Raw genomic sequence first — 9,097 nt, forward strand, 5'->3', positions numbered from 1 at the left:
TGAAGATTAATGAAGGCTGATTTGTGTTCATGACTTCTCTTCACCCTTCACTGATATTGTGCTTTATGCATAAACTTCAGTTTCCATATTAAAGGGAAGGAAAATCCAGATCTCAACTTACCAGGACAATACATTCCAAAACTCTGTAGATGATTTTTCAAACCATAGCAAATCAGTTAACACCCTGAATTTCAAAGCCCTGTACAATCTGCATAAAGTAACATATAGCCAGTTATTATACTTTCAAAGCTACAGTAGGAGTGTACTGCTTTAGGTAAAACAGCTGTTGACCAACAGAAAACTAGAACAATTAATTGTGCTATTTGACCCAAAGCACTGTGTTCTGACTCTCTGAATGCAAGGGCAGGTGAAGAAGGCTGTCTGTGCCAGGCAGCAGTTCACTACTCTGTGCCTTGCAGACATCCCAGAGGTTAGAACTGTTTATGATTCAACTGGAGAGCACCCAAAATGAAAGCAAATTTTCTGAGAAAGCCAAATGGATTTTGCTGATTATCCTGGATATCCAGGGGGTGTTCAGTTCATCAAGTCACAAGAAAATAGAAGTCAGCATCCTATCTAGACCACATACACACCACTACATTGTATGCTACTATAGTAACACTACTGAGCATACTATCTACATTAACTGTGCAGCAGGCACTTCTAATTCACACCTGACATTCAGAAATATATTCTCAATATATTCAGAAAAATATTGCACTCTGAATTGGCATAGTATTACTGTGCCATTACCAAGAATTACGATAGAAAACAATAAAGGGTCTATTAATTTTTCCCACTTCAACAGCCTACAAAACGAGACTAGGCTTCCTCCACAGTAAATATAGAAGGATAAATAAGTATCTCAGAGATTACTTCAGAGGATTCAAGTTAGGCACCAGCAGAATTCTTCTGGAGGGCAACCAGAGCACTACCTTCCTGCTTACCTTAGCTGCTCTAAATTGTTCCCTGGAGGTGTCAACTCTACTTTGCTGATTACAAATGGTGCCAAGACTCCTTATTTAGAAACCTAATTTGGTATCTAAAATCAGATGTGGTGAATAATTCCTGAATATTCTCTAAGTCCTCAAAATTTTCAAATTGGGAAAGTGATGGGTTTTAATTAAATGAGTTTAAAGCTTAATTTTTGTAACTCCTCCATAAAAAGGTGCATCTGAAGCAGCCAGCAAGGAAGTTAATGCCCTGCAGACTGCAAATCTTCATGTATTTAAGGAAATACATGCTAACAATCTATTACACCCTGCCTAATGGATTTTACATCCAATACCACTGGTATAAATACAAAGTGATTTCAATACAAAACCATTTCAATAATAGAAACTGATGCAGAATAGATATCATGCTCATTCTTCATAGATCTGTGTAAAGTAAGTAACACTTATCCCTTTCCAGAGGAATTTTTAAGGTATAAAACGTCTTCTTTTCCTCACCTTGATATGGATTAATTTAGCAAAAAGTAAAATCAACATATTTATGAAAGATACAGGAGGATAGCAGTGCAGGTCCATCTCTTTTTCAGCATATACTGCATGATTAGTGGTCATACAGACTTTTTCATAATGACTGCATACTTGAGCCTCTTTTCATTAAAAAACATTGGTACTGAGCTTTCTCTCCTATCAACTACCAGTTCAAAATTTAGCTATCAATGGTAAGTTAGTCATCTAGGTCTCCCTCTGTCGTCAGTAGAATGGCAGGTACTTCCAGAGGATGAGTCATCTCATCTATTTTAGACACATCCTAGAACTGTATGAATCACTGAAAATCGCTCTCCCCCCACTTACAGAGAAAACCTAGACAACCAGCTTAGCCAGGACACTTAAGGCAGGTGCCTGCTACTTGATGTTCTTGCAAAAAAGGATGTCAGTTAGGAAAGTGGTTTTTTGAATGTAGACATGTGTCAACTGATGGCAATATAGAGTCATGTTCATGCCAAACTACCAGACCGTAACAGCATTAAATCAGTATTAGCTTGCCTTGTTACTGACCTGGAGGTGAAAAATTCCCTATTCCTCTGCCAACTTTTTGTGCTAACTAATTCACAGTTGAACACATTAATAAGGAAGGTGCAGCTGGGCAAATACCCTAGCAAGCATTAAGCTTATAAATTAGTGACTGGACAGTAATTTTTTTCTAGTCAGTTCAGATAGTCTTTAATGTCCATTGGTTAATACCACCTATTGTTTTTAGATCATCCTGGTTTAAATTTATACAAGACTGCTTTCATACAAATTCCATTCAAAATATGCAGTTAGAGTCAGAAAAGAATGAAGTATTGTGACACTGCTATATACAGATAGAGCTAGATAGAGATAGAGATAGAGATAGAGACAGAGATAGAGATAGAGGTAGATAAAGATATAGATATATAAACAGATGTAGATATAGATATTGATATTGATATAGATAGATATAGATATACATATAGATAGATATAGATAGATATTCTCTTCCTTTTTTTGCCCTACACTTCAAAATGGGCTAGAGAGGGAAAAGGAAATCGGCTAATTAAATTACAAAATTCTGAAGAGGTCAAAATAGTGTAACACACACTAAGCTCTAATTCAAAGAACACAGGAAGCAGAGCAATTCGGATTTGTCATCCTTTGACACAGACTGTAACAATGTAGTCAGAATTTTGAGAGAAAGACGCATCTTTTTCATTCTTTCTCTCCCTCTAGGGTCACTGCACTGTGATCTATTTTTACACAGGGAAAAAAAAAAGAGCTTCCATTGTTAAAACAAGTTGGATGCTTCCATATCTCATATTCGATCAGAGAGCATTTCAGAAAGCCTACTGTCCTCCTTTCAATCAGCTTTGAAGCCCTTCTACTGGTTATAGACAGCATTCATTCACAATATTGTAATCATAAAAACTCTTTTTACAAAAGTGAGGAAAAAAATGTGATTTCCAATGACTTAAGAATAAATGGTATTGAAATGATTTCTTTAAAAATACAAAAGCTAGAAAATTAATAAAAGCAGCAGAAAGGTAATAGATCTAACTACATGTCCTCAAAATTTTAGGGATACTGATGTTCAGATGTTAACTGCTTTTTCTTCAAATTTCCTCTGCAGAAACAGCTCACCAAATACAATGAATCTAGTACTATCTCATGATCTTGAATTTTCCATCAACTTGAAATATCAATTCTGCATTGCCAGTTTTTTCACTCAGCCCACTGTAAAAAAAAAAAAAAAAAAAAAAAAAAAAAAAAAAGGGAAATTTGGAGGAATAAAAGAAGGGAGGAGAGAGAAAGATAAAAAAAGTGGCAGAAAGGGCAGTGATGGCAGTTGCCTTGGAATTGACAATGCCTTCTAGATTACAGCAGGAGTCAACTTCGCATACCAAACACAAAGTATAGTTACAAGAACACGGATCACATTTTAACCTTGACATCTTAAAAAGGAACAAAAACTCCATCACCAATACTGAGAGTCCCAAGCAGTGTCAAGGCTCAAGGTTGTGCCACCTTAGGTCCACACCACAAACCTCCTTCCCAAATACTGGAATACTGGTCAGAGTTCAGTTCCCCTGTATGAAATATCCATCAGTTGTAAAAGACCACAATTCCTGAGAGTCTCCTTTCCTATAACACTAGAAACGATCTGATATTCAAAACCTTGGCACTTTGTTCACAAAGCCTGTTCCAGTAGTTTGGACAAATGTGACACTCAAAACTAAGTTTTTAGATTCGGATTGAAATTTTGCCCTTGAAACACTAGCATCCATCATCCTGAACATACATGCCAAGTAAGTTTTAATAGATGTGCAAACATTTGGATGAAGAAATAAATCTTTCCTGCATAGCCCAGCAAAACCCTCAATATAACTTCAATGTGTGAATGCCCTTAGCATATCTGTTTCATATTGTGCTAATTTATACCCAACTGAAGGTGGCTACTGAATGTAAAAATATGCATGATGATTTATTTCAAAATTTCCTTAATAACACTTTAAATTGAGAGTATATTATGAAAGAATATTAAAATAAGGAGTTAACAGACAACATCAGAGGCTATTCATAAGGCTATGCATGAAGTAGAGAAAAGGAGAATTAGTGGTTCATAAAATACTTTATTTGCAGTTTACAATTCCACCTAAATCTGGCTGCTTTGATACAAGGTATCAAATATATATGTTTAATATGTTTGATATGTATCAACACATATGTTTGTATTTGTCTCATTTCTTAACATTCATTTCAGTGCTGAAAACAATAGAATGGTACCAACATCTTGAACCCGACTCTCTTCATCTTTTCTACACTCAATACTCATTTTAAACCAGTCCTAATTACATTTGTTCATGTGTTTGTGTTTTGCTAGTACTGCAATAGTTTTAGTCTTTTCAATAAAATACACTGTGAATCCATATCTAATCATTTATCTTTACTCAAAGATCAGATGGCAAATTGCCTCTTTTTGTAACTTTAGAATAACACCTAATCCTGAGTTTTCTTTTCATATGAGCTTGTTCAGGAATATGCAGGCACCAGCAGTGTGATCAAATCTTCAGGAAGATAACTAGTTTTGCAGCCATCTAGCAGTCCAGTATGCATATGTAAGCTGCATTTTTGTTTACCTCAAGGCAAACAAAGTTTATTGCTCTCAGCAGCTTTAGGAAGCTTCCCAGATAATGGTACCAAAATAAATACTTCCCCACCTGTACTCAACAGAAGCGACACTACGGAAATCTGTACATCTGGTCTTGAATTCTTCTCCCAGCTCTCCTGGGATGATCACTTTCTGTACTGCAGCTGGGGGCAAACATCACTGCTTTCATCTCCATCATTGAGGAGAAAGAGAAAATAATGCTCCCACTTCCATCCAACTCCACTGCTTTCCCATTCACATCACAATCAATTTAAAAGTGCTTTTTGTTTCCAGGATCTTTGCATGGCTTACCCGAAGACCTCATCCAAATTTCATCACCTGTTACATTGCATTTACAGAGACCTGACATCAATTCTCACTATAATAGATCTATGTCTTTGCCTGGCAGATATCAATTGGCTATCTCGTTTAGTATTCTCATTTTAAAATACACCTTTTTTCTTTTCCCTGCTTGATTAGTTTTCCCTGCCACCAGCCTTATGATTGACTTCTTTGATTTATACTGGAGAATTTTCTGTTAGCATACTATTCATGGTCTACTCTCTGCAGTATTCTTGCATTTTATAAATAATTTGATAAACATCTTAAAAATCCATCATGAAATACGGCTTTTAGATGTATATGCAACAACACAGGTTTTAGTTACTTCATTAGAATTGGTGCTGACTTAGGGATAGAAATAAAATAGCGGGTGAAGTATTCAAAATAAAACCCCTTAGCTCTTGGCATTTCCCTTGTAGTTATTTTCACACCAAAACTGCAACTACAGTGATGTCTTAACTGTAAGTTTTTCCAACTGCATTTTTTATAAATTATTACTACAGTATTACACATACTGTAAGAGTTTATACTTAGGTGGAACTGAAGGGAAAGAAATGCAATACCTCATTAAAAAAGAAAACACAATGTTTGTTCAAAACCAGTCTGACAGCAGATAAGATGTATGAAAAAATCTGAAATTTTCTTAAGAAATAAATTGAGGAAGAACTTTGGAGAGTAACCTTTCCAAACATGACTTTGAATCTATTTTTATGTACATAGCACATATTTTTCTAAATATTTCTTAATGTTAATTACTGCAGTACGAGATACTTTTATTGGATACATAAATGACTTGCATTAAACTAACTTTATCACTTAAAATTTTATTATTCTTCTACTGTCACATCTCAGCTTTTTATTTCACTAAAAACAAACATAATTCTAATAATACACTAAACATTTGAACCAAGCAAAACTATCATGCCTTTATTTTTCTTTCCAATGGTCACACATGGTAATTATAATCCTCCTGATAACTGAGCAACTGCTATATCTAAGCATACCTGCAATATAATGCACAGCCAGCAAACTTCCAAAGCTTAATTTTTCCCTGCCCACCTTTCTGCAAAAGTAAATACCTCCACAGGGTCACCTGCAGGTAATGATAGTGACTCCCTAGAGCATCAGTTATTAAGTTTTTATGGTTTGAACCCCATTTCAAATCATGAGAGGGAATATTGTATTGGACACAGGAGCCCTGTGATTCTCTCCAACACCTGGAAACTTGGTTAAGTCTTCAAAAGTTATTAAAAAATTATTTTTTTAATTCCATGACTGTGTATCCCAACTTAGTTTCATTTGTTCCTATTTCATCTCTCAAATATAAAGAGCATTTCAATACACATTCACTGTATAGACACTTGGTATGTATCTGCCATTATGATGTTTTAATTTCCTGCATTCTGTGATTATTTCCTGCATCCTGTGTTTAAGGTCACTAAAAGTCCATACATTTGAGTGACCAGAAGTCACAGAGAAAGGACAAACCTGAACAGCTGTTCATTTGTCATTTTGATTATTTTTCATTCTGTTCCCATGATGTGACAGGGAAATCCGCTATGAATTATTTTAAACTGTTTTGTGCTGTCTTTTCTCCCAATGATGTTCCTTATATTAATAAAATCCACCTCAAATCTTTCCTGTGGATACTTCTATCACCCTCAGTAAGCCTGCACGCATGAAAAAAATTCTTAGAATTGTTACTTTGTTACTGCTAATGTGTATTATAAATTTTCCTGGAAATTCCTCGAGTGTTTAGAAGCTTGAGTCCTTATCTCAAGTAATATTTGGGCAAACATCTTCTAATGCACCTTAAAAAGTAATTATGGTTTTGCCTAATATGGGCTAAGCTGAAACCTTTTTTTTAATTATAGCCTTAAGCATATTAATTGTATATCATTAAGAACTAAGAGAACAGCATTTTCCTAATGTAATCAAGATAGAAGACAAAATAAATCTGTGAGTAACATAAGATAAATACCTCCTAAATTCTGGTGCTTCAAATGCTACAATTGTTGTGGTAGTTCTGCAGTTTGTGAGGCTTTTTGGCAAGGGGCATGGGATATTGAACCAAAGCAATTGTAACTCTTGCTAGCCATTTCCTCTGGATTGAATTGATCCAGAAGCCCCCTGCACTTGCTGGGAAGTTGTAAGCCTCTGTCAGACACACAGACAGGTCTTCCAACACGCTCTTATGTTTCATGCAAATCAGCCCAAACAAGAATATCTGAAAGAGTTTAACAGAGGGGATGCAAAGCTTTGGCTAAACAGAGAATTGAAAATAATCTCAAAAAATTGAACTTGATCTGCCTTCTTTGAAGTTAAAATTATTAGAATGGAGCAGACTGGGATCTAGACTTCACAGGCTGTGGGAGGGACTTCAAAAGCATAGAGGTGACAGAGAAACATATTTTTTCAGCAGTGCAGTGACAAAAATGCAACATAGTTTCAGGGTTCTTGAAACAACAGGAAGAATAGGAAAACAAAAAAGTTCTAATTTTAGTCTCAGCCAGTCATCCATGTGTCAGTCTGGTTGTCTTCTACTCAGGACACTCACCTTAAATGCACCTTCAGCAAAGCACACAGCAGATAAATACTGATAAAATCTCAGTAAATGCACAGGACCGAGAAAAAGGAACCACCAGGACCATTTTTAAACTTTGAAAACTGGTCAAGCGGATGATGTGCACAGTTTGAAAGTAGGATGTGAACAGAGATTTCCCATGAACCAGCACTGCAGTCTATGCCAGACTCCCTTCTTCCTCTCACGGGCTTCTGAGCGTGGCCTCTTAGAATCATCCCCCTGTGTGAAAAATGCTTAAATACTGGGAGCAGTAAGGCACTGTTAATTTCTTGTTTGGGACAATCTGCCATGCGGAAAACATTTAGGTTCTATGCTTAAAATCTCCTCAAAGAGGGAAAATGAACCCATCTCCAATTTAATCTCACTTCTGCGCAGAAGGGGAGGAAACATTATTGACACTGGTGAGTCTAGTGTCTCTTACCAAGAAAATATTTCCAGCTGGACTATTCAACACACAGCTCTTTGATCAATTAGAATTGATCACAACTGTGTTTTAGTGAATACCTCATCTACCATTTACTGTCCTACTCTCCATCTACCTACTGTCCATTCACTGCTGATCTTACCTGAACATAACTTTTAACTTTGCATAGAAAAATTAAACTCTTGGAGGAACTGCTTTTTCCAGCTCCCCTAAATGGTGGCACACTCTTCACAGTAAGAGTACGGTAAGAAGTGGCTTACAGACTTAATCAACTTGTGCGTATGAACAAAGTTATTCAACGTGCATGAGTTTTTCCAGAGTGTGACCGGAGCATCCTAATACCGCAGTGATCTCCATATGACAGTTCTGTCTAGTACAAAAAGATCCAAGTTTGCAGACTTTGTGAACAGCATTCTGTTTCTGCATGCTTGACACTTGCTCAAGCAGCCTTAGCCTTGATCAACTCTGCATGCTCCTCCAATCCAATTAATAAAATATAGAGCACTGCTTTCTGTGCTACATCAGATTTTGAAGATTTTAAAATAGCTTATGGATAAACACACAAGTTACTACAGAAATATTCGTTTCAAAAATAGATTTTTTATAAATATGCATTTAAACAGTTACTTTTACAATGTATTTCACTTGCTTTGCTGGTTCCTAAAATTAACATTTCAATGAGATTCTAGGGGGATTCTTTCTCTAGAAGGAGGGCATGTCCTTAATTTATGGATTTTGCAGGAAAATAGAAGGCAGAAGTACAGTTGTATTTTAGTCCCTGGAAATGCAGAGTAGACCCTATGACATCAGAGTATTTTTACACACATGTTCCTATCCACAAGTGCCCAGATCACTCACTCCCCCACTTCAGCCCTTTACCCTTACTGACATGTTCCCACCTCTTTCAAGGAAGACACATTCAGCTTACAAGCAGGAAAGTTAATCTCCACAAGGCTCCACATGCAATCCCCCTAATTTATTCTGTACATTTTAAAATTTATTTCCTGGGCAATTATATTACACAAAGGTCTCTTATGAAAATCAATAGATTTCTAGAGCAATTATTTAAAACTTATTCTAAGAGTTTACATAGCTTTAGGACAGTTCCTGATGTGCAATTCAATGTGCTA

This window comes from Zosterops lateralis, assembly GCF_965231275.1.
Source record: "Zosterops lateralis genome assembly, chromosome: 3".
NCBI lineage: Eukaryota > Metazoa > Chordata > Aves > Passeriformes > Zosteropidae > Zosterops > Zosterops lateralis.